The sequence below is a fragment of the Sturnus vulgaris genome, chromosome 1 (genome assembly GCF_052056855.1).
Source record: "Sturnus vulgaris isolate bStuVul1 chromosome 1, bStuVul1.hap1, whole genome shotgun sequence".
Lineage (NCBI taxonomy): Eukaryota > Metazoa > Chordata > Aves > Passeriformes > Sturnidae > Sturnus > Sturnus vulgaris.
In genome coordinates, this window is record NC_142243.1 from 89,905,648 (window position 1) to 89,931,171 (window position 25,524).

The window sequence follows — 25,524 nt, forward strand, 5'->3', positions numbered from 1 at the left end:
TTACTTTTCCTGAGTCAGGCTTTGCAGACACCAGTAGAAGTTTGAAACACTCACACTGTAAGCCTTTGTTCCCTATCTCTTTGCTGTTAAGGCAATTTGGTATTATCACAATTCTGTCTTTATTGGTAAGGTTTTTTTGGATTTGTAGATAAAAATATACTAAAAGCATTATATCCTCTGTGTTCACCATGAAGCCTCGACTGAAGTAATTAAAAGAAATAATTTTTCCATTTTGTTTCGTTGTTTGCTTGCTTGTTTGTTTTTTTTGTTTTTTGTTGTTTGTTTGTTTGGTGTTTTTTTGTGATTTTTGGGGTTTTTTTTTTTGTTTTTTTGGGTTTTTTTCATAATTTGCCCCAGGAAAAACCCACTATTTACTTTCAAAAGAATTATGAAATAGGCAATGGCAGCTAATAAGAATGAACCATGTTCTGGAAAGGAATGAAATAATAATCACTTAAAAAGGAAGAACAATATGTCTAAATTAAAATGCTGGTCAACAGAACACAAAGCTGACATTTACAAAGGTTATGTTTGACTGTAATAAAATAAATGGCAGCTCTTTGTGTATACAGTTGTCAATTAGCATTGCATATGTGTCTCTTGGATACATTTATTTTTGCCAATGATTCCTTATTCAAGATGCAAATATCTATTATTAATGTTCAGTAAATACTCCTGACTGAGGGAAATAACTAAGAAGAATAGTTGCCTTTTTTATTAGCATTTTCTTTTCATAGGAATGTCACTAAAATGAAAAAATAATGTAACCAGTAAAATCAACAGAATTTTTTGGAAACAGAAGAATTAAATACAGTAGAAATAGAAGAGTTATAAGAAAATCCCTCATATTGTTTATTCAAGTGAGACAAGAATTATTCTTTTTATGATTAAATTAAAGCAAGTAGATCTGTTATTTATGTACTTTAAACTTCTCATCAATATTAAGGCTGGTAAGGCAGACACAACTTATCTTGAATACAAGCTTTTAGTAACTAAAGGCAAAAATAATCTGCAAAAACCTTCTTATTTATTGCAATGCAACTGAGCGGTTCCCTAAAAGCCTAAACTCCCAAACTTTGTGAGTGATTTATCTGTAATGAAAATTTTATTTCCTTTTTCGTCCTTTGTCAGGATAAGAAGCTCTCCAGCTGAAACTCAGAAGGGATAGAGTATATTCTTCTGGCATCAGCATGGAGTGCCACTCTGCCTCAAGAGGAAATGCAAAGGAAGCTGGCTGCATCACTCATTAAGCCAGAGATTTGCTGGATGCTACACAAACCCCTGGATGGCACACAAAGGGGCTCATTGCCAGAATCACATCTCAGTGTCAGTTTAAGTCAGATTCTTTTCATGATTTTGCAGCAAGCAGTAAAACCCCTTACTTTCTCTCCTAGAGAAAAATATGTATACAAATGCACAGATGACTTTTTGCAAGACAGAGAATTATTCAATAGCCTGATGTCCATGACATCAGAAAGGGCAGCTGAGGGTATTCTGGTTCTAGTCCTCACTCAGAATAATTTGTAAATTTTATATTTAAACAGTCATTGCACAAAATTAACAAACAATCCCTGCACAATGGATTTGAAACTAGGTGTGATGAGTTGACCCCTGTCAGCAGCTAAACTACTGCCCAGCCTCTTCTCACTGACCTCTTCCTCAGATACAGTAAAAATAGAAACAAGGCAAAAAACTTCAATTCAAAATAAAGACACTTAATAAAGAAATCAAAAGATGCTTGAAGAAGCAAAACACTCCCCACTGGCAGGTGGATATGCAACCACTTCCTGGGAAATCAAGTCCCCATCACATGTAATAGCTGCTTGGTAAGACCGGTGTCATAATCACAAGCACCCTTTGCTTCCTCCTCCTCTCCTCAAGATTTTACTGATAAACATGAGATCATATGGTATGGAACATCCTTTTGGTCAGTTTGTTAGCTATCCAGTCTGTGTCTTCTCCCAATCTATTGCTCACCCAGAGCCTAATTCCACTTAGGGAAAAGCCTTGATGGTGTGCAAATGCTGTGGCAGCCAAAACACTGGTGTCTTATCAACACCCCAATTATATGTCTACCATAAGGAATGTTTCCTAGACAGTTCCATTATGAAATGTAGAACATCATTGTTCTAAATACTTTGAAATGAAAGGTTTCAGTCCCTATCCGTGGGAAAATTTTGGGATCTTGCATATGCATAGATACTGAATCTCAATAAACTTCAGACCTATTCTACATTTCCATTTTTCCTGACAGTAAGCCCACGTTAGCTTTTGTTGTGGACACTGACCTATAGAAAACTCTGTCCAATGAAAATCTCTCTTCAGCACTTAACATGATTTCTAGTGAAATCAATGTCAACTTCTTCATTTTATACCATCGTGATTACCTCTATTTTTTTTCATATTTTAACATTTTTTTCATATTTTAACATTTATGTTCTGTTGAAAAACTTGTGCATGCAAAAAAAAAAAAAGTCCATAGACATTTTAACATTTTTACAATTCAGTTTCTGTTATAAGCCTTTCCAGAGAAAAGGCCTTGCTATTTTGCCCATCAGTAGATTAAATCCACAAGCCAAAAGGGAATTGAAGGGTGCTCTATTATTTTACTAACTCCTGTTTTGAAATTCTCTATTTCTCTAAAAATTATTCATATTAAGTACTTTATCTAAGCAAATATAGGTTTCATTTTAATATGTTGAAAATGAGGCAGTTTATATGATAATGATTTATGCCTTCAGTATCTCCTATATATAATGAATATTTCATTGGTGGTTATTTATATCTAGAACACTAACAAAATGCTTAAATTTATTTCCAGATGAACTGGCTGACAATTTAAATGTAATAGCATCTATAATAAACAAATATACTGGAACCAAGGCACAATACAAAAGTCTTCAGTAATACTCTGATAAAGATCAAAGGCTCTGCTTATCTCAGGAAGAAGAGATTTCAGGATTTATCCACGGAACAAAACAGAAAATCATATTTTTTATTATTTTAGTAAATGAAATTGTAATGTTGTGTGCATCTAACATTTATCTGAGATGTCCTACTTACGATTACAGCAGAGCATTCCATTCTGAACTTTTACCTCCAATTTAAACCAAGATAAATGCAATCATTTAAAAGAATCCACATAGAAGCCCTAGATGAGTAAATGTATGTTCCCAAAATGTATTATATAAATAGAAAAATCTTCAACAGACATGTAAATCTTTTAAAGGCAATATTTTTAGAGAAGTGAATGCAGTCAGACCAGACATACATAAAGGAAGGTTTCATATCATTAGTTATACCTCAGCAGGAACTGTCAATATGCAGTCCTTCCTGCCAAGATTTAACACCCTTAACATTTAACTCAGAACCTGATTTGGAAAGTAGTTCAAGAACTTAACTATTTAAGCACAGGTACCATCTGCCTAAGTAGCATCATCACCACTATATTCCTCAGTAGCAAGGTGCTTTCCCTCAAATTGCTTATTCTTATAGTTGGAAGCTGCATTCTTGTCATACTATGTCTACCTTACAACTAGCCAGGGAACTCTATGACTGACTATTGATGTACAGCTTGACCCTATAGAATTACCACGGAAAACAGATTTTTCCAGTTGCTTCCAGAACTTCCACATATTCTCACCAGTGAGAGATGAGGAACACCTTAATCTGTGTGGAATTCTTCACACCAATGAAAATATGCCACGTTCTACTCCCAGGCCTCATGCATGCTCCCACTCTAAGGAGTGAATATATACATTTTCTCAGCTATGTGCTACATAGACACACGCCCTAGCTAGTTACCTTGCATACCTTCTCCAGAAAGGTGATTTACTATTGACAGACTAATGATTACAATGGAGAAAATCCTGAAAGTATGAAACTGGTCTGGAGCCAGATGATAGATTTCATATTTGTTACCATTCCCATGTCCATAACTTAAATATTTCTATTATTCATGTCAGTAGTTTTAGTATGACTAGGCAACCCTGAGGGTGCCAAGTGGTTCTGCAAGTCAATTAGTTCTATATTTAACAATATCAAAAGCAAACCTGAAAGTAGAACAACAGGACACATTCCAGTAAGATATCCATGTATGAAGTCTAGGTCAGACCATAAACTCAGTGGTGCACATCCCTTCCTCACACATCAAATAATTAGGAGAGAACTTGATCTTCTGTATTGTCTTCACCATCATTGTTTACTTAGAAGAAGAAACTATTGGCCAGATGTACTTGAATTTAGCACAAGGTTTCACTTTTGAAGCTGAAAGATTTTTTTGAGACCAAGAGCTCTTCTGGACATTTTCCTGGATGAAAGAAGTGTCCTAAATTATTCTTAAATTTTTTCCCACCTGTTTTTTTTACACACGGTGTATTTGTCAAATCCACGCTTTCTGTGAAATGCTTTGAACTCTCTAATGCTCACCTTTATTCACTGGGCCCCCTGAACTGTTTTCCAGCACTTCCAGAGGACTGTAGTTTATCCTGAGGTAATTTTTAAAGCCAAGAACAACAGCTTCTGCTATCATGTCCCTACTATGAAAACAATGATTCAGTGACACTGGTTAAAGGAACCTATGGATGATAAATTCCCCCTTGAGATTTCCATGGGGTAGTGGAGGGGAGGGGTGGAATGAAACAAAAAATCCTCCTTCTTATCATTCAAAATTTACTTGTCAAGATAAACTTAAAATGTAAAAGAAACAGTGCCTAATAACATAAGAAGTAGTTAGTTATTGGATACAAAATATAACTTCGTTTTTCTATTTCATATGATGGTAGTGTAGCAGAATAATATCAATTCTCAGGGTAAGACAAATTAGCTAACTCATTCCCAAGTATCATACATAAATCATAAATTTAAACTGCATACAATTTATCTTTGTTTATATATCAAGTCTTCATCTAGATAACATATGGAAAAATCACAAGGCCATGCCATTATTACTCTGTCAAATTCCCTAAGTAAAAAATCAGCCAATCTGAAATATTCCATATTTTCAATCCTAAATTCATGGAACGGGGAAAATACAGATATCAAGGAAAAATGTAAAGTCCTGCATATCTAGCCATTAGGGAATAATATTACTGAAAAAAACCCCAAAACAACAGTTCTTCTGCCAAATATGTATTAGGTCATGGGTGCTCTGGAAGATTCAACACTTTATGCTGTAAACTCATACTATTTAATTCCTCACTCTTATCCTTTCTAATCCCTCTATTAATTCTAGTTAGTCTTCTTAACCTGGTATCCCAAGGAAATAAGCCTTAGGATCTTCATATGACTTTCTCTCAAATCTCTATTTTCAATCAAAACTTGTGAAAAGAACTGAGGTATCAAAATCATTAAGTTGCTGAAACTTATATGGAAAAGACATCTAGGTAGAAGACATTAATTCTTTCAGAGGACAGAAATATTGCAGAATTAACTCAGATGGGTAATTAAGTACCAGGGACTTGGAGAATTGTAGGAAATCAACCAACATCAATTCTGCTTTCCATAGAGATGTCTGTTTGAATTCCAAAACAAAAGAGGCCTTGCAGAAAAGAACATGTTTCTTCTCCATGCACAGAACAAATCTGAAGTAACAATAACCTATAGGTATATCATAGTAGTATAAAACAATTCTTGTGGACAGTTCATCAGAAATCTTAGTATTCAGTCTTCTGGGCTCTTTCTGTCTTATTAAGATCAATATAAAGCATTAGACTCTCACAGTCTGCAAAGATGTTATGCTACATTTTCAAAAGCTCCCTTAACTCCTTTAAAGAGTATCTTAATTTCCTTTACTCTCATTGAGAGCTGAATGCTTAATTCTCTCAGGCACTTTTGAAATTGCACTAGAAAGTAATACAAACTGATCATATCTAGTGTGCTTATTATAGTTCATCTCACATTCAAAAGTGGCATTAATTGTTTAAAAGTTAAAAGCAGACTGGAACTTCTGACATATTTTTCAGATTACAATATGGAGGAAAATTTCACTGCATCTCCCTCAAAATAATGCAAAACCCCCTATTTTTCTGCTAGTTCCATCTCACAGATGATGTGCTAGTCATTTAGAAGTGCCAGATGAAAGTCTCTTTAAGAGAAGGAAGACACTTTCTGGGTGTGGAGAAAATGTGAGAAAATAGCCTGTATTTTTTAGCAGAATACAATTTTTCTGGTGCATGGGATATCTTTCCCCCATATATACTTTCAAATAGCATCTTAATACATGGAGAAATATCATTTTGCTACATATCTTCATTATTAAGAACACCAATAAATTCTATATAAAAGATTGTAAAAAAAACCCAAAAACTATTATGAGAATAATATTGAAGGTTTTTCTTTTCATTCCTGAAATACATTAAAGAAAATTGCACACAGAGAAGACGAGGTTCAATCCAAAGCTCGCAATACAGATTTATGAGCTGATGCCCAACTGGGCAGAGGCTGTCCAGTGAAAGGAAGAAAGGACCTAAAGTTCCTCCCCATCAATGGTATGAGTTAAGTGATTGGCAAAGCCATGTCCTAACTTGGATGGTGCTGCAGCACACAGCAGTCACTTGAGATTGCAGTAATTCAGCAGCTGTGAAGCAGCATGTGCCAACAAGCATCCCACAAGCAGAAAGCAGAACTGAAGAAGTCTTGTCAACACAGAAAAACTGTATTGAATTTAGAAACCTGAAAAAGTATTATCTATTCCTAGACATCTGATTAGATTATTTTCATATTAACCAACCATGTGTAAATAGAAACATATACAGATGCAAATGAATTGTTATAATCAAAACCTTCAGAGTGAGGCTTCCAACCACAACTGTAAATGCTACTACAGTGAAACAATTAAAGAAGATTTTAAAAGAAATTGCTCTTTCTTGCTGTCATTGCTTATTATTGCAGGGAACACTATGAATATGTATTGAACTTGAAACACTGAATTGCAGTGCTTGGCTAAAGTTGGGAAGACCTTATCCAAAATACATTCTTGCTGAAACAGCACATCACTGTCACATTTAGAAAATGAACCCTTAGCTTTTATTGGAAATGCTAAAGATATGAATTTTAAAAAGAAGCTTCTTATTCTTTCATTGGTAGGAAAAACATTTATTTTGTGAGTAGCAGTTGTAAACAAGCACATTTCTGAGTTTTTTCCAGTGTGGATTCTCTGATAAGGGTTACATCTTTTTGCTCAAAGAGAAAATCAATTTACCTGAGCATCTACTGTAATGACATTAATGGAAATAAAAGGTACTGACCATTTCCACCCCAGGTCAAATTAGTAATCAGATTATAAAATCATTAAGAAGGAGAGAAATAGGGAAGACAGCCACAGTCACAGAGTGCAGACTAAGAATGAGAAGTTGGGGGGACAAGACACACACAAAACCCATTCCAAACTTATTCCATGAAGCTAATAATTTTTTTGTTTGTTTGTTTGTTGGGGGTTTTTTGATTTTTAGCAGGAATTCCTGTGTCAACTTTTTGTATGATTATGCCTCATGCCTGTTTCTTAATAATATTATAACTGCTTAACAAGCCCAAACAGACTGAACAAAAAAGGGACTAGAATCAAATTATGCCACTCAAGTTCCAGAGGTTAAAAAGACTGACACTTCCTCTCTCAGTCTTCCACTGAGAGTCATACATTCTCAACAGAAATCTTCAGATATAAGCAGAACTGGACAAGGTATCAGAGACTCTGGAAGGACAAAATCATTATAACTGCCACAAATGTGGAGAAAATATCAAATGGTATTTAGGTCTTCTTAGGAACCAGTGTTGGTTGCACAAGAGTCAGATTTGAAGACAAGTCTCTCATAGTGCTTACAGAATTGTCTGGCATAATATTAAAACATTGTTATTAAAATACTGAACTTGCAGTATCCCCCTACACACCCATGGCTTCCAACCTATCTGCCAGGGCTGCTTGCAGGCTTCTGCAGCAGCTTCAGAAATCAAATTTATAATACCAGATTTTAAATTCTCTAGTAGTAAAATTTGAATGGCTCAGCTAAAGCAAAATAAGAGTGTTATCAACCATAAGAAAAAAAGATGAAGCAATGCAAAATTAGAGATAAAATAGGTCCTTTTATCCTGGCAATCATAACTGAAGCATAGTCTGCATTGGATTATTGTCTAGTTAGAATATATTTTGCTGGCATTTTACAAGACTTAAGAAGATATTCTTTTTTTTTCTCTTCTTTACAGATGCAGATCGCTTTAAAGATGGGCGTGTTTCACGGCCGTTTGAATTTTATTTTCTTTTTTGAGCTATATCCTATGTCAGCCTTTAAGGTGGTCGAAGACTCCACAGATTCCCAAATGGCCAATTAACTTTGTCTCAGACACTCACTAAGATTTTCCTTAATTCAGTAACAACTAAGAAAACTCTTCAGGATATGTATGGTATCATATAACACACATCACTTGGTTCTGATTTCATTGCTGTTCCAGACATTCAAAGAAAATGGATTGACTTTTTTCCTACAGCACTGGTGGGGTGACTGACATCACATTTATTATCAGGCCCATTCCAGGTTGAGCCAATTTTGTAATAAGCTTACAGCTGACATGCTGGATATTAAAGGGAACCTATGTTATTCAGAAATATTTGGTAAGTTCCAGACAAAACAATGCTGGAAGGCCCAGTCCAGTGCAGCTATTAATTATTAATTGTGTTATTATTATTGCATGCACTCCTAAGGCACTGTCCACAGTCCATCTGGTGTGCCCCTTGCATAATTTAGCATTACAACTACTCAACTGCTCTTACTGAAAAGAAGGAAAATGGGACTTTCCCTCCTTCTTTTGCCTGGAACAAATTCTTTTGCAAAAATGGCAAATCCAAATGACAAATACATGTAGCAATCGGGATACCACATCAGGAACACTCTAGCATCCAGTGACAATATGACAATCATAAAGGCATAAGTTTGACAAAGTGTTATGAGGAATAACTCTTACCTTAGCCTTGTGGTTTTTCCTCGTAGTAGAAAATAATTCTTAGAGGCAGATATGCTAAAACAACCAACCAAAAGACACCAAAAAGCCCCAACAAACAAACAAGCAAACAAATCAACAAAAAGCCCCAAGCCTAAAAATATATTTTCCTGTCCTACAGGGTCAAGTTACCCCTGTTCATTATTGCTCACGATCTGGATTTGGAAAAAGAAGCAAGCCATAAGTAACAGGCCACTAAGAGTTGGCAAAGGAGGATATGTGACTAATTTGGAAACCACAGAATAAAGGAAGAACTAAAAAAAAAAAAAAAAAAAAAAAAAAAAAACTCTTTTATGCTACAGAAAAGAATTTTGACTTTCCTTCAGAGATAAGGTAATTATGAAGGATAGAAAACATAAATTATTTTCCTAATTATGGAGTTTTAGAAACTGAAAGATAAATGTTTGTGGAGACTTTTTAAATAAAACCAGAAAAAAAGTAAGATTCTTTGCCAATTTACCATTAGTGCAACATTTATATTCTTCCACTTTAATGCCTACTCCTTGTGATAACACTTAGATCAAGCAGAGTTTTAAACAAAGGGAGATTAAAGTCACAGACTGATGGAGGAAAAAGACTGTGGGCAAAGAATCCATGGATCCCAGGAGGCAAAAAGATGGGTGGTACTTCAAGAAAGGGCAGGAATGGGAGTAAGCTGTCATGTCCAGGCAGACACTATGTCAATCCATGGAGGAATAGCAAGTACTATAGCATGTAAAATAATAAACATAGTAAAAGAACTGTCATGAAGGTTATCCTACTCCTCATTTAGGAAACAAAGTTCAATCAATGAGATTTATATATATATATATATATATATATATATACACACACACACACATATATATATATATTCACAATATATGCATATTTTCCTTCCTTTGTTACACAGCATATGAACATTTTCATGCTTCTCCCTCTTCTAAACTTGAGATAACACGAATCTGTTTAGACTCTGAATTGCAACTTAATGAAGCATAATCTTCCCCATTATTAGATATTTTAGTTTCTGGTCAACAAGTTACTGTTTCCAGGTGACTCTGGACTTCTGAAAATTACTCTTGAAGATTCTCAGACAAATAAAAAAAATAATAATTGCTATGCAGTACACATTAGCATTAATGAACTCTGGCAAAATATATATGGAAGGTATTATCAACCCAGAGGGGCAGACATATAATTTAGAAATATTACTTGCCTTGAAGATTGCAATACCAAAAATTATATGAAATTAAAAGTTGAGAAAAAAAAGCAGATTTAAAACAAGGATTTCATTTATCATCACACCACACAGAAAGAAGAATAATACACATTAGAAGCAGGATTTGGATTAATTAATCACCTGTTGATTGTAAGTCATCAGTGTGATGTAACCAGGAAAAAAGAGACAAAAAAATATGAAATTAATAAGTATAGGAAGCTATTAATACCATCAAATAAAATATTGGTTAGACTTCACCTAAAATATTAAATACAAGTCAAGTCATACAATTTTTCACACATATCCAGTCACACATATTCAATTTGTTTTTTTCAAACTGAACTAGTTACTAGGATAAGCAAAAGAAGGATTAATTGAAGAAGAAAGGTGATGTCTAAAAATTGGTGTCTAGAAATTGGCTGTTATTTGAGCCTGAAAATAAGATTCAGAAGAGATATGATTACTGACTAGAGACATGTCAAATAGGTAAGTATGAGAAAATTGAGAAAGCAGAGTTACTTATATCTAGAGACACTATTACTATGTGAAAAAAATTATATACCTGGACTACAAATCAGGATTTAGAAAAAGAGTACCTAACCACCAGGAAATGCAGCTTCTCAGAACAGAGACATTGCAGGAGCAATAGAGATAAAAATGGATCCTGATAAGTAAGGGAAGGTATTAAATAATTTTAAGAATTCATCATTTAGTAGTTTTTATTAGCTTAGCATGAGCCCTGTTTTTCACATGATCTTTTCCAATTTGATAGCTTGGCTTTCTGGGAAACTTCTCTTTGATAAATGATCTCTCCCAGCAAAAAACAGCTCTGTCTATTTCAGTGAAAGAACACTTAAATCAACATATCTTTATTATTAGCTCTTGTAAGAGGAAAGTTATAAGACACGGGAAGAAAGCAAAACAAGGGCATCTCACTGAGATCTCACAATGTGCAATGAACACAGATTTCCCATTTTCCATGGGGAGTAAGTTATAATAACTGAGGTATGATTAATCACAATGAAATCTGTATGCAAATCGACAAGTCCAGCACTGGTCACATTCTGAGTGCATAAAAACCTATTAGACTTTTAAGAGTCTTCTTATTTTAAGCCTGCACTGCTGAGTTATCACACGTGGTCATTTAAATTCCATGGAATTGAATCAATCAAGTACATCTGGATCCACGAAAAAGGCTCTATGATAGTGTAATGATAGTGTAAAGTTAGAGAAAGACTGTGCTGCTAAAAATAACTGATATGCATTTTGTAAACACGCCATCAAATTCAGCTCTGACTGATGATTAATTTCATTAATAAAATCCCAAAGCCATCTAAACCTAACTTCTTGGGCATCCTGTATTCATACCTAGCTGCACTTCATTGTCCCAGCTGTTATTAACTCTGCAGAAAGAGATTTATTGTCCTAGTCACTCTGAAAAACAAGCCCAGTGCCATTTCAGAGTTCCAAGCTCTAAGTCAGAGGACTTTTTTCCAGGTTCAGACAAGTTTGCTTTTAACTGCTCAGATTTACTGTGAGTTGGTGTAATAGTATCATATTGCATTGTCTCCTGACTAAATTAATGTCCCTCCTGTTTTTTTTCACTGATTCTGCCAAAATCTTTAAAAATCTGTTCTGATATTGCAATGTTACTAAATGCAAGGTCTGGTTAGCAGGTTCTTTAGGGCTGCATAAAAATTAATAATGGCTAAAACTCTATATCAAAAGCACAAAAGTGTTCACCAGTAATGCTGCTCTGAAGCTACAATGTTTTGCAACATTACTGTCAAGATCTGTAACCTTTTTTTTCCTGTCAATTGCCCTTAATCCAAGTAGATTATATGATTATCTAATGTGATTATGCTGGATGAAAAATATGATGATTTGATGCTCACTCCCCTTTCTCTATGGACCTTTACTGGACTGTTCTAGAGGCAGATTGAGGCCACAAAGGAATTTGAAAAAGAAAATTAGGAAAAGACAGCTACACAAAAGATGGCTGGAGGAATGCATAAGGGATCAATGATAGTCAAGATAGATAAGGATTATCTCAGAAAAAAAGGAGTAAATGTAAAAGAAAGGATCTTCAGAAAGAAAAAGGGAAAATGCAGGCATTTTCTAGGTTTATCTCTAGTAGCTAGTCTTCTGCATACTAAGAACTATTTTTTTATTACTTTTCTGGTGTAAGTACAGATACAGAAATAAACACCTAAATTTACTCCTTAAAAAGAAACAACAATTTCAGGAAATAATTATCTGAATGAAGTACAAATGGAATAATAGGAAATCATTAAGGTTTGAAATGACCTTTAAGATTTTCAAGTCCAACCAGATATATATATATATATATATATATATATATATATATATATATATATTTATATATATATATATTTATTTATATATATATATATATTTATATATAGTAGGCATAGATTAAAAATAAAAAAGGTCAGAAGGGAAAACTGCACAATCTATAAGGGAAAATGAAATCTATTTATTCAGAGTAACCAAAATAAGAAAATATATCAGCTAAGTTAAAGCAAATATTACTAAAACCAATTGCTCAGCTACCTCTAAGCTTTCAGAGGCATGGAATGCTGACAGTGAACTTTCATTAATCGAAGTACAGTGAAGACATATTGAACTTAAATATCTTTAACCATCTCATGGGAACAAACTATTCAAAACCACGTGCTCTTCAAAATACCTCTTGGACTTCTTCTGTTTTGATGTACAGCCTAGTGTTCTAGACAACCTTCAAAACAGCAGAATAAATAGGAGATTTCACAGATAAATTAATCTAAATCAAGGTAAATAAAGCAAATTCTAGAGGGGGAGATGTTTCTGCAAAAGATTTAGAAATATCTGCATGTAAATAAATGTGATTCCCAGAGGAATAAGTATATATATACAGAGAGTGGATTCAAATAGTCAGGATGTAGCTTAAAGTCAGCCCATCAATTCTAACTGAGACTAACCCAGGAACCTATCTTTGATGAGTCTCTAATTGTCATAAGTGCTGTCTCATCATAAACCTATATAATGTATAAATAAAAGTGAATTAAGAGAATCAAGGACATGAAAATAAATTAACCACTCACAGTACTTAGAGGCAGAGATATCACCTGGAATGAAAAAATAATTAGTAAGCTACAATTTTACTTCTGTTTGAATATTTGCTTAGGCAAGCCAAAGTGTATGGCTGCCCTTTGAAACAAGCAAAAGGTGTTAATTAGATACAGGATCAAAACACTTTTTTGAAAATTTTAATTTATGAAACCAAGTAAGTTGCATGCAGAAAAGAAGTTTAAGGGTAGAAAAAAAAGTTTTTAAGCTAGTGAATACTGAACATAATTAAGTAAGAATGCATATACTTGAAATTTAGAAAAAGAAAATAAATTCTAATGAGTGATATTTCTCAAACTTCAGAGCTGTGCTTTGTCAGATATCACACAGACCATCTGCCTTCTTAGCTTTATGTAATCTGCCATGAGTAATGGCATAATGTCTGCAATTATATTTTATGGCATTAAGTAATTGCTTACAAAAGTGACCAGCAGCATGATGCTATGTTCTAATTAATTTCATTACACCAGAATTCATGAAGATATGTTCAATTCACCAGCAAGTTCTTTATGAGACATAGCTCAGAGAGCTTCTGATTCAAAATATCAATAATTAATTAAGAAAGGGAACTGAATAGTAAGAGATTTAACTTGTCAAATGGTTACTCACAGCCCTGATTTCTCAGATCCTCTTAATCAAATACTACATTTATCTCCATGTGTTATTGTCATCATTCTAATTTCCACTAATAACTCTGTTAGAAGCCCTGAAAACACACAAGCAAATGTTTTGCCTAGATAATGGTTCAAATATATGCTGCATTTTTACAGTTGGAATTGGTTTATTCCTGATGTTTATTATAAGGAAATTCATTCCATAAATGCATACATAAATCCTGTTAAATCCTTAATCTATGATACTCTAATCAATTGAACCTACTTTTACTGTAGGCCAACTTGAAAATGAATCAATAATTCTCACTTAGAAAAAGTCACAGGGCATAGGGGGACAAAGGAAAAACCCAACAGCTATGTAACATGTTGCTCAGACTTTAGGAACATTATGTAAATCCATTCAGTCTCTATTTTTTGTGTGAATTTCTTCCTGAGATTGGAGAGAGGGCAACTATGGTTGGGTTCAGAGCAAAAGCAGTTTCAAAATCCTAAAGTTGTTGAACATTTCTAACTAGGCCTTACACAGTTCGTAGATGGAAGCTTCATTGAATACAAAATACTTGATGAGTATTAAGTAGACACACATTGATAAGAATGTGCTACTATCTCTTGCAAACAAAATTATGAAAATTGCTTATTTGATTACTAACGTACTCAGAGAAGTGCAATTCATTAAGCACATGAGAAAACAATGCAGTTTCTTGGCTCTATCTTTGAGGTGTTGAGCACCAAAGTATATTTTTTGCCATGTCATTTCATGAGTAGAATATCTCTTCAAACAATCTATCAGCATCTCCTCTTAGGAAATAACACAGCATGACACAGTGACAAACCACAGACATTAACTGGTTTTTTTCCAGAATCCAAGGGTACCCAAACTGCAACACGTCTGAGCCACAGGAAGGTCCACATTCTTCTGGTGAGGTAGATGACATCTGAACACCTATTGAAATAGTGAAAATGGCACTAGATATTTAGTATAAGAATTTGAATCATTTTTTCAGAATCGGGCATCCTAGAAACTCAGTCAAAATAAATTAAATAGCTGCCTCTGAAATTATCTTCCTCCCTGTTTGGGATCATATATGACATCAATATTTCACTACAAAATTGATCCAATGTTACATAAATGGCAAATTTATCAGAAGCAGGTGAAGGCATTTCAGAGGAGATGCCCAATATTATTTACACATTTTACAAAGATTTTTTTGCTATTAAGATTCCCAACATCTCTTACAAAATAGCCATAAACAATGAAAAATAAACACAAACAACTGGCAAATGACCAAACAATCCTAAAACTAATATTTCAATTTTTCTTGTATTTGAAAAGAGGAAACAAGACCTTGAGCACAGCTACTAAAGAGGACCAGTTCATGTAAAGTTTCTTTCTAGTCAATTCAGTACCTGGCCCATTTCTAACCATAATGCCTCTGATAAAATTTAGCATATTCAAATTATTTGACTGAATGGAAAGGACCTTGTTGACAATTGAGAAACCAAAGATTAAATGAGTAGTGTTACATGTGAATCAACATGTTCAACTCACTGCTGAGGGGCATATACAGAGGTGGATCTATAATACCTTCTTCTCAGGTTTGATTATTCCCTTGGCTCAAAAATGTTACCTCCTTTCTTCTCTTTCGTTTCATCACTGAAAGTTAGCAGCCTCTGACTCCCAATGGATTTTGACTTTTTTTGTGTTGTTTTTCAAGACATAGAAGCACAGCAGGAAGCCACATAAAACACTTTACATTTCTGAAAAAAATACTTTAAGAATCACTTAGGAGTTCACAAGAATTAGCAGAAGTGAGAGAGCTTAATTCAATCAAGAGAAGTGGGCTCCTAAATTAAGTGTGAGATTAATTTTCTTCTCTTTCCCTTCATCTTTGAAATTAATAGGAGTCTGTTCATATACATCAACAGGTTTGAAGTAACTGCCTGGAATTCAAATCTGGGGAGAGCTAACCAAATATGACAGAGTCAGGCTGAATTGCACTATCTACATGAAGAAGACATTCCTCAAAAAAACATTCAGGGCATATCTGGCCTCCTTAGTGTCTGATGGACAGTACCAAAAAGTACTGTTTCTCTGAAGAAACACCACAGAGGAAAATGAGATTTAAGATTACATTTTCAGTGGAAAATTTACAATATTTTGTCTCAGACATGACAAAATGTTTCATCTCCACATTAGCTGCTAGTTGTTGTATCATATTAGTTGTATTATTTTTTTATATTAAGATAATTAATTTAGTGGTTCAAACAAAATTAACAGTAACATAAATTATTTTTACTCTAGCCTCAATATAATGCATTATTATATAATTTTATAATTGTTTAATTTCTTAAAAGGATCTGGTACAAATTTTAAATTCTTTACAAAAACACCTTTCCAAATAGCATAAAAATGAAGAGAGAGATGGGAAAGGCTACATCCAAACTGTTGCATCAGTTGACCAACTTTGTCAAAATTTCCAGCAGGATCGGATCCCTGACTGGAGACAGCTGATCTAATGAGGCCTAAGTAAAGGGGTAAAAGAATATTGAGGAGAATAGGTTTGGAAGACTACAGGAAGGAGAAAATAGCCCAGATGTTGTCAACAGTGAAACTGGAGAAAATTCCAAACCTCCAGTTAAAATTTCAATCTGTCTCTCCCATAGGAATCTTGACTAATAGATCTGATTATTTTTGTGGGAGTTCATATAAGCTTGTAATTAGAAATGGAGAGAAGTATTTAAAGATACAAATAATAAACAACAGCTTTGTAAATCCTATAAAAAAAGTTAAATCCCTTTTGATTTTAAACTTTGAGTTTTAAACCTGGTCCTAATAAGTCAGGAAGATTCTTGTCAATAACATCAAAGAAGATAGTCAGCTGGTTTAAAATTCTGTCTCTGAATATGATCAAACACTCCAGTACAATCACTGAAGGAAAGGTTAATACTGAAGATAAAATATTCAAGGCCTAAATAAAAGCTGGACATATACTCGCAAACTCTATTTTTCTCACTTCTCTTTCTTAAATAAAACCTCTGAAAATTCCAAAGAATTCGACCCTGACAAAAGTGCAATTTCACCATAGTTTAGCACATATGAAATTGTGAAATTGAGTTTCTAACCAACACTAGCAACATGCCAAAGTTCTGGGCCAGGCTCCATGGCCTTTCTGATAACTACAACCATCTAATAAATTATGCTGGAATAATGGTACATTTGGCTCCCAGGAGAGATGGATAAAATTTTTTAATAAATAGAAAATTAATCAAGAAGTTCAGGTTCCAGAGGACTAAGCCTATTTGTGAATTCAGCTTTAAAATACAGAGACTAAGGTTTTGAAGATAGAGAAATATTTCATTATGACAGTAGAGAAATACAAAAAATATATAAATAATTATTAGTTTCTTTCAAACAGCACTACAGAAAAAGTATTTTATTGAAGTGTTAACATTAAAGAGACAAGCTTACCTAAATATAATTTCAAATAGCAAAAGATCTTTCTTTGAGGGAAAAACACCCCACCTTTCCTGTCTCAATTTTAAATAATTCCCTTTAGGAGTGTCCTGAACCCTAATATTTTACTGACTGGTGTCTGACCACCAAACTAAAAAATGTATTATTCAAGGAACTCTCAGGATTTTGTGAGGTATTTTGCAAGCTGGTCACAGTTGCACAATTCATAAAATGTAAAAAGAATAATGAAAAGAAAAAAATATAAAAAACTCAAATCACTGAGAGAAAGGTCAATACTAAAGATAAAATATTCAAGTCCTAAATAAAGAACACCTGGACCATTAGTTAATACAACTAAATTTTCAATAGAAGTGGGTAAGTGCACCAACAGCACCACTTTTTACCTTCTTCTACTCTCCCAAATATCTTTATCAAGTATGCTATCATACACAGTGATGAAAGGCATACCTGGTAAAAAAAAAAGTGGCTATTAAATTCCACTTTCAAACTCATTCAAGCTAAGTTGTTTTTCTCAAAATTATACTTGCAACATGCATTATCTGACTTAAACCAAACCTTGCTTGCCTTAGACTGAACCTTCATTTTTCACCTCTAGAGTCTATTAATTTTAAGGTCAGAAAGGAACATGTGTGCCCAGTGTGACCCTCTCACACGGAAAGGTCAGAGAGCTCCAAACAGCTGGTGGAAGATCCAGATATCAATTTGCAGCTGTCATTCTCAGGGAATAGAGAACTGCTTTTGACATACTTCCCATTGGCAGCGTTTTTAAATAAATCTCTACTGTCCAAAGCAGTGTCATGTAATAAAATCTCAATCTGGTCCTGGGAGCTGGCCAGCTGCATAGGCTTCCAAGGATGGGCATGTTCTGCCTCTGTGAACCTGAAAACCCTGTGCTGTCAGCTGTGCTGCCCCTACCCTCCCACAGCTGTTGGGATGCACAGCTGCTCATATGGTCTTCAAAACACAAATGTAAAAAGCAAACATTTTTTTCAAATGACTTCTAAGAATTACTCACCTACTGAATCCTGATCATTCTGTCCTAGAAAATGGGGCCTGTAAATCTACCTTGCATTGTGTGCCTATGGCTGCTGTGACCTCTTAGGGGACAAAACAAGACTTTTTGTGCAGAGAAGAAAGCAGAAATTTGACTCAGAAGAAAAAAAAAAAAAAGCAGCTAGCATGAAAATAAGGAAAAAAACAAAAAAAACTCTGTCTGATTAACTAGATAATTATGTTACTTATTTTTAAGAATGGTCCTTGTGGAGTATAAGTACATAATCTTCCAGGTACTTGTAAGGCAATTTAAAGAAAAGTAAGCACAATGAGAGGACTAAAAATTTCCTTTCCTGTAGAGAGATTGTAAACCTTTCTGAGAGTGAGCTCTTATAGGGAATTCAGAGGAAACTAAATCTTATGTTTGCTATAAATACTGATAGCTACACTGAACCCAGTGGTACTAAACCCAAGCTCTGGGTTCTCAGTGGATTGTACCTGGTTCAAAATGGTGCCACAACAGTACTTCATGTTTGTTTAGCTAATAAAATATAAAAGGTACCATTGGTTCTCAGTGCTTCTGAACTGATAAATTCAAGTGACACTAAAAGTCTGCTCACCCAAACCCAGAAAATTTGCTGTGTTTCCAAACTATAAAAAATGGGTTTTATACCTTGGATATTGATCTAAAAAAATTACTACTGTCAAGTGCATCACTTAATGTGAAGCTTCTTTCCTTTATTTTGGAAAGGTTGCAGAAATACTGTCCATTGGGATTTTGGAAGACACCTACTTCTTACATGCCTTGTTTTGATAGACACAATAGCTATATAATAAATAGTAGAAATGCTCTGATGCTATTGCAAGAAAAGTCTATGTTTAGTTTGATCTCTATAGGCGTACAGCATAAGAATTATGTGTTTTCAGGTATGTACATCCCCATACACCTGAAATCAGCAACAATTTAAAATAGAATCAGCCTTCCCTTCCAGCAAACTAAAACAATAATATTTGCGTTTTTTCTTTTCCTCCTTTCTTTTTAAGACTATCAATTAAGTGCTACCCTACTTTAAAACTTACAAGATCTGGCAGATTCTGGTGAGAGAATTCTTCAGAGGTATTAAGGAGTTTTACAAACTGAAAGCAAATAGGTCCAAACTATAGAAAACCGAACATGAAGTTCAAGAGACCTTCCAAAACCCCACTGAAGGCACATAGGTGCCTTCAATGCCACAGATCATGCCACTCTGGCAAAATAATTTCTCTCTCTCAATATGATTTTTTATAGGAAGATTCCAAAGAGATTGCATTGTAGATAACCAATAATTGAATAATTGGAGGTATCATTAAAAAAAAAAAAAAAAAGGCAGTTAACCATATTGGTCTTTTGTAGACAGAAAAAAACAGATGACCAGAAAATTACTGACTATGTAGGAGCAGTCAACCTATCGAGACTTTAAAATTATATAGGAAAAAAATAGTATCAGTGAGACTTTTAAGTATCAAGTTCATGAACATTCCACATTTTCTGACAAGCTCAGCAGTGCAAAAGCAAACCTGCCATCTTGTGCACAAAGAAACAGAGCTAGCTATACCAAAACAACTGCTATGTGTTACCCTCTTTTCAGGCATTGATGCTGTACTTTGCAAGATGACATGATCTGTTTTTTCCGTAAGAGAAATGGCTTATGGAAGCAGTCTGTCATTTTAAAAGCACAACCTCCTTCTGTATTTGTGAGACTGTGGACTCGTGAAATGTGCTGTATGAAATGCTGTAAATGGACTAAGCCAAAAATACAACTTCAGCTTTAGCTCAAAGCATAAAAATAAAAGTTATAGACAACAAATTCTTGTGTGACTGCAAATGTGTGTATATAACACTTCATTTTACCTTAAGATTTCCTCTTGCTCTTAACAATAATTAAGTGAATAATGAATATGTTTCTAAGCTTCTAGGTGAAGTAAAATGAGATTCTAATCTGCCTTAAAACATGACTACTCTAAATTATTAGCATGCAGATTTGGCTTATATATCTCACAATAATTTAGATATTACCATGACAAATGGTCTTGTTAAACAGTATCTCATGAAATATGAAAAGGTCAGGAGCTCATCTCATATAGGTCAGAATAAGAATTGCCATGAAATCTACAGCATTAATTAAAGTAGTAAGAACATAAAGAAAATTCTGCTGTAACCGGACAGCTTTTTGATTTTTTTGTTTTAAACCAAAAACAATCTTACTCACCAAAGTTGTGTAAACAAAGATATATCAACGTCTTTGGAGATCTCACTCCATTGCTCCAAAGTCAAAAATGCAATTTATTCTTGAGATGTCTGCTGTTTAAAAAGTCATACAAACTAATAAAATCTGGGATCTATAAGCAGGGCATTTTTTAAAATTTCTGAAAATCTGATGCTTTAAGAGGTTACTAAATAGGAGAGAGAAAATTGTAGAGAGGGTATACCAAAACAAAATGTTACTCCAGAAATAGTAAACTAAAACAGGAAAACAACTGTGTGACTATGATGTAAGATAGTGAAATAAGATCTATTTGCCTTTATCGCTATGACATTATGCTAGATATTTATAAAAAACATTAACGCTTGCAAATTTATTTTTATTCCTGGATTTGGTTCCAGTCATTTACTTGATCAACACTGAATGGAACTTATAGATCTGATACAGCACAACCATCACAACATAAAGTCTATTTACATACCCAAGAGAGAACCTTAGCAGTGAAAAATATACTAAAAAATGTAATGTGTGTACAACTTCCCCTAATATCCTTTTTCTAGAAGACAAGTCATGAAGAGAAGTAAAAATGGCTTGAAAAATGACAAGAGACTGCCTAAACCACACAAAGCCCCAAGGCCAATAAAAATAGAACATTAGTTAATTGCCTTGGGAGTTATAAACAAAAATATTTTGTCAAAGTGAGCTACAAACACATCTTTAGTTAAAAAAATTAAAAAAGTTTAAAAAAAGTAAAAAACAATATGTATTTTGATAAAAAATTCCACTACTGCTGCAAGTATGTAACTAGAAAGCACATGAAATGCCTCCACTTTTTTTTCTTTTATTTCAGAATATCTAGTTATTTTTTGCACCTATCAGGGGTCCAATTGCTGTATTGAGAGTACTAGAATGCCAGAACTCCATTCCTTCACAGTTGCTCCCACAGAAGTGGTCATCTACAGCTTATCAGCCTGGCCCCAAAAATTCATCTGCAATGTGCTTAGGTCTCACCAGTCAGATGTGGGACTACCAGGTGGAAGCTATGGTATAGTGAATAAAGCAAACTAGAAAAGGTCTCTGGTGATCCATGTCCAACTTTTAGCTCAGTTACTAACACAATATAAATAAATAATGCTGCTGTAAGAGAGTGCAATTTAGGAGTTACATAAAAGATCAAATCAAGATTTGGAAACACTACCCATTCATTATGCTGCACCATGTTTTTTGAGACCTACATGAGTTGCAATGCTCTTCTGCAGCTAAACTACAATACCCTTCAAGTACTGTTACTTATGATAACCAGAAAATCAAAAAGTGAAGAAACTCATCATTTGCGACTTACAGTGACTAAAAAAAAAAAACCAAAATGAACAAACAAACAAATAAAAAACTACACCGTGCTGTGAATGTATTCATTACTTCCTTTCCTGCATAAACACTTAACCTCTTTTGGGAAGATGTCAAATACTATTCACCTTCCAGAATGTCTGAAAAGCCATGCACATATTAAAAACATACAGTCAGATAGTTTAACAACTGTGTTTTTCTCACAATATTTATCTCTTCGTGTTTCTGACCCTCACTGACGTTCAGAATCAAACACATATAGAAAGTTAGCTGAGCTGGACAACAAGTTTTGCTGCCACACTAAATATTAACAATATTTATCAAGCAACTATTGGCAATAATTTTTTTTAGATAATTGCCTTTTTCCATTCCTGTATCTCTCCCACTGATTTTCTTGGCTCTAATCACGAGGGTAAAATAAGTAGGACTCAAGTCTGCATGCTGTGTTCCCATCTGTAAATGCTTAATCTTTTTCTTGAAAAGTGGATATCAAAAAGTAGACCCTCAATATCAGTGTTTTAGGGAAATGCAGGAATGTATAGTGTCTCCATGGCAGAAAAAATACTTTCGTTAAAAGTATCATTTAAATGCATGTTCCCAGAGTGGTGTGCTGTTTTCCCATAAACAATCAGTATTGAGTTTATTCAAACTACTAAATGAGCACTATCCACAACTAAACAGTTCAGATGTTTTGGTGCTCATAACTGGAAAAATTTCAAATGAAATTCTACATGGAAACTCCAACATGCAGCTTAACATAAGTGATTCTACATGTAATTTATATCTACTATTCATTTCCATTTTCTCTTTTTTTTTTTTTTCAAAATGTGGTAGTACAACTAAAGATAAGACTGTGTTTTGCAGAATAAAAAATTTATGCAACTCCTTACCCCTAACAGCAAAGAGACTTCATTAATTGTTTATGGCAATAGTGTGTACCATTGCCTCTCTCTGTGCATAATGGTGTGTCCCAGATCATTACAGTCCTGGAAATTAGATTACAAGGGCCCTGCCCTGTGAGACATGAGAGTTTTCTGTTCTGATGAACATCAGTTTCAGCTCAAGGTGCCGAGTAACAGCTTGTGGCACCCAACAATTCACAGAATCAGGCCTCAGATGAGACTTCATACATTTTTAAATGAACTCTGTTCCTGATATCAACGGGAATGTCTTCTCAGAAACACTTCTCAGAAAGCTACAAATTTTCAGAAATTGTCAGGAAGCAATTGTATTTTAACCTGTGTAAATGTCATCCTGTACTGTAATTTCTCACCTTCATACGTTATGGATTCATGACTTTTCCTTCTAAAGAGGCTTCTCCCTAGTGCAAGCTGTAGAGAGACATGCAGTTTTCATAAGGTCCCTAGGTCAGATTTCTTATGTCAGCAATGGTGTGTTTTTCCATAGTAACTAAAATCTGGGCTGTTTGGATATGCACAGAATATCCTAAGTAACATCTTCAACAGTAGTCAACTAAAACCGCAATTCCCTGTTGACAAGTCTCAAGATCTTATATATGCAAATAAGAAAAGCCTTACCCATATTTTCTGTATTACATGCAGAGTGCAAAGAGCTGCTCACTAAAATTTTAATTGTGGACATGATAAATTCAGTGATTTTGTACCATCATAAAAGTATACTTTATGTAATTTTGAAAATATAATTTCTTTTTACTGCATTTGTATGATTGCTATTGAGAGTAACCAACAGCCTCGTGGTATTTCCCAATGATCAATATTTTTTTTTTTCTTTGTAAAGTCTGGACACAGGAACAAGTCTAAACTAAAACTAAGGCTCAAGGTAGCTGGAAAAAGGGGCTAGTAAGTGGCAAAGAAAATTGGTTGTGAATAGTCTAGAGAAACACATCTCCTTCAGAAAGTGTAGCAGCATCTTTAATGCATCCAGAGAATGTCCTAGATCACCTAATGCACCTTGCTATCAACATCGTACAAAAGATAAGAGAAAAGTTGAAGTAATTTAAAAGCAACTGCAGAAGCAAGCTGCAAGAATGTAAATTTCTGGATAAAACCCCTCAAGGTTTTATGTCAACAAAGTACTTTCTTAACTTGTGCACCTCATGTTTTTTCAAGTCATGAAGACATTTAAAGATTACCATTCATTCTGACAGGTTTTGATTATTCATTTTCTCATATATGTAAGAGTTTGTACACAAACTCTCTGCTGCTGTTATTACAAAAAACACAACTGTGTCTCGTTCTTTTCATGAGGCTCTACAATCTCTAGTGCTGACCCACTGCCCGACAGCATTCTGAATTGTTTTGTGTGGCTTTGTGAGAATGAATTCTGTGTCCTATAAAGATTCATTTATCCTCTTTGACCTTAAATCATAGCATCCAACCTCACTTGCAGCATGAGGTATCTCTGCAAGAAGAAATTGATCTGATTTATTTATTCATGGAATTAAATTGCTTTGATTATAATGTACATGCTTTAAAACATCAGTTCTCTCTCATCCCATTATTACACAGTTTCCTAATTACCTCTCTAATCACACTACCTAATATTGTGAAGTGCCCTGGAGTGTGTAGAGAAGTTGTTGCAGATTAAGAACCAAATTAGTAGATTTGGATAAGAAAGAAGATTCTTCTTTGTATTTTTCCTATAGCCATGTGAAAAGAAGAGCCTGCTTTTCATCCTTTTGCTGACACTACATCTCTGAAAGTCCAGGTGGCAGAATATCATCAGACCATATGCTTCAGAGAAAAGTATTTTTCAGAGTATCACTTTGAACTTACAGTTCATTAAATTTTACCTTCCTACTCATGCCTTTTCAGCATCTGAGTTTGGTTAAGTACTGTGAAGCAAACCAAAAGAGGATCTAGGGAAACACATGACAAAGCCCTAGGCTGCAGTAGAGACCTGGCCTTAAGGCAAGAGTCTCATCAAGTTCTCTATTTTTGAAATGTCTTGTTGCAACATTTGGTTGTGTTCATGGTATAATGTAAAATAAATAAATAAATAAAATAACACACAATTCTATTCTGAAGGTCTACTGCTTCACTTCCCCAGTTAATTTTAAGGTGTGTCTTGATTGAGACATTTCCTCAAACTATTGTTTTTCATAGAAAGGTTCAAAGACTATGTGTAGATATCCCAAACAGATCAATTGTCATTCTCAAATTCTTGTGCTAAGAACATGTGGCATGCTTTAAAAGATAAATAATTTCTTCACTAACATTTAATCTGGCCATCCATTTGTAAAGGACCACAGAAGTCAGTAGTCAATTAGAAATTCTCAGTTTAATCTGTTAGCTCTCTTTAATTTCAAGATACTCCTGACTTGCTTAATGCTGTGAAAGCATTTCTAATCTTGATATTGCTTCTTTACTGAAGCATAAAAACAAATAAACAAAACAAAACAAAACAAAACAAAACAAAACAAAACAAAACAAAACAAAACAAAAAAACCAAAACAAAACAAACAAAAAAAAAGAAAAAAAAAAAAAAAAAAAAAAAAAAAAAAAGCAAAACAAAACCAAGTTAGCCATTTTCTGCCCATCTGAAAGATGC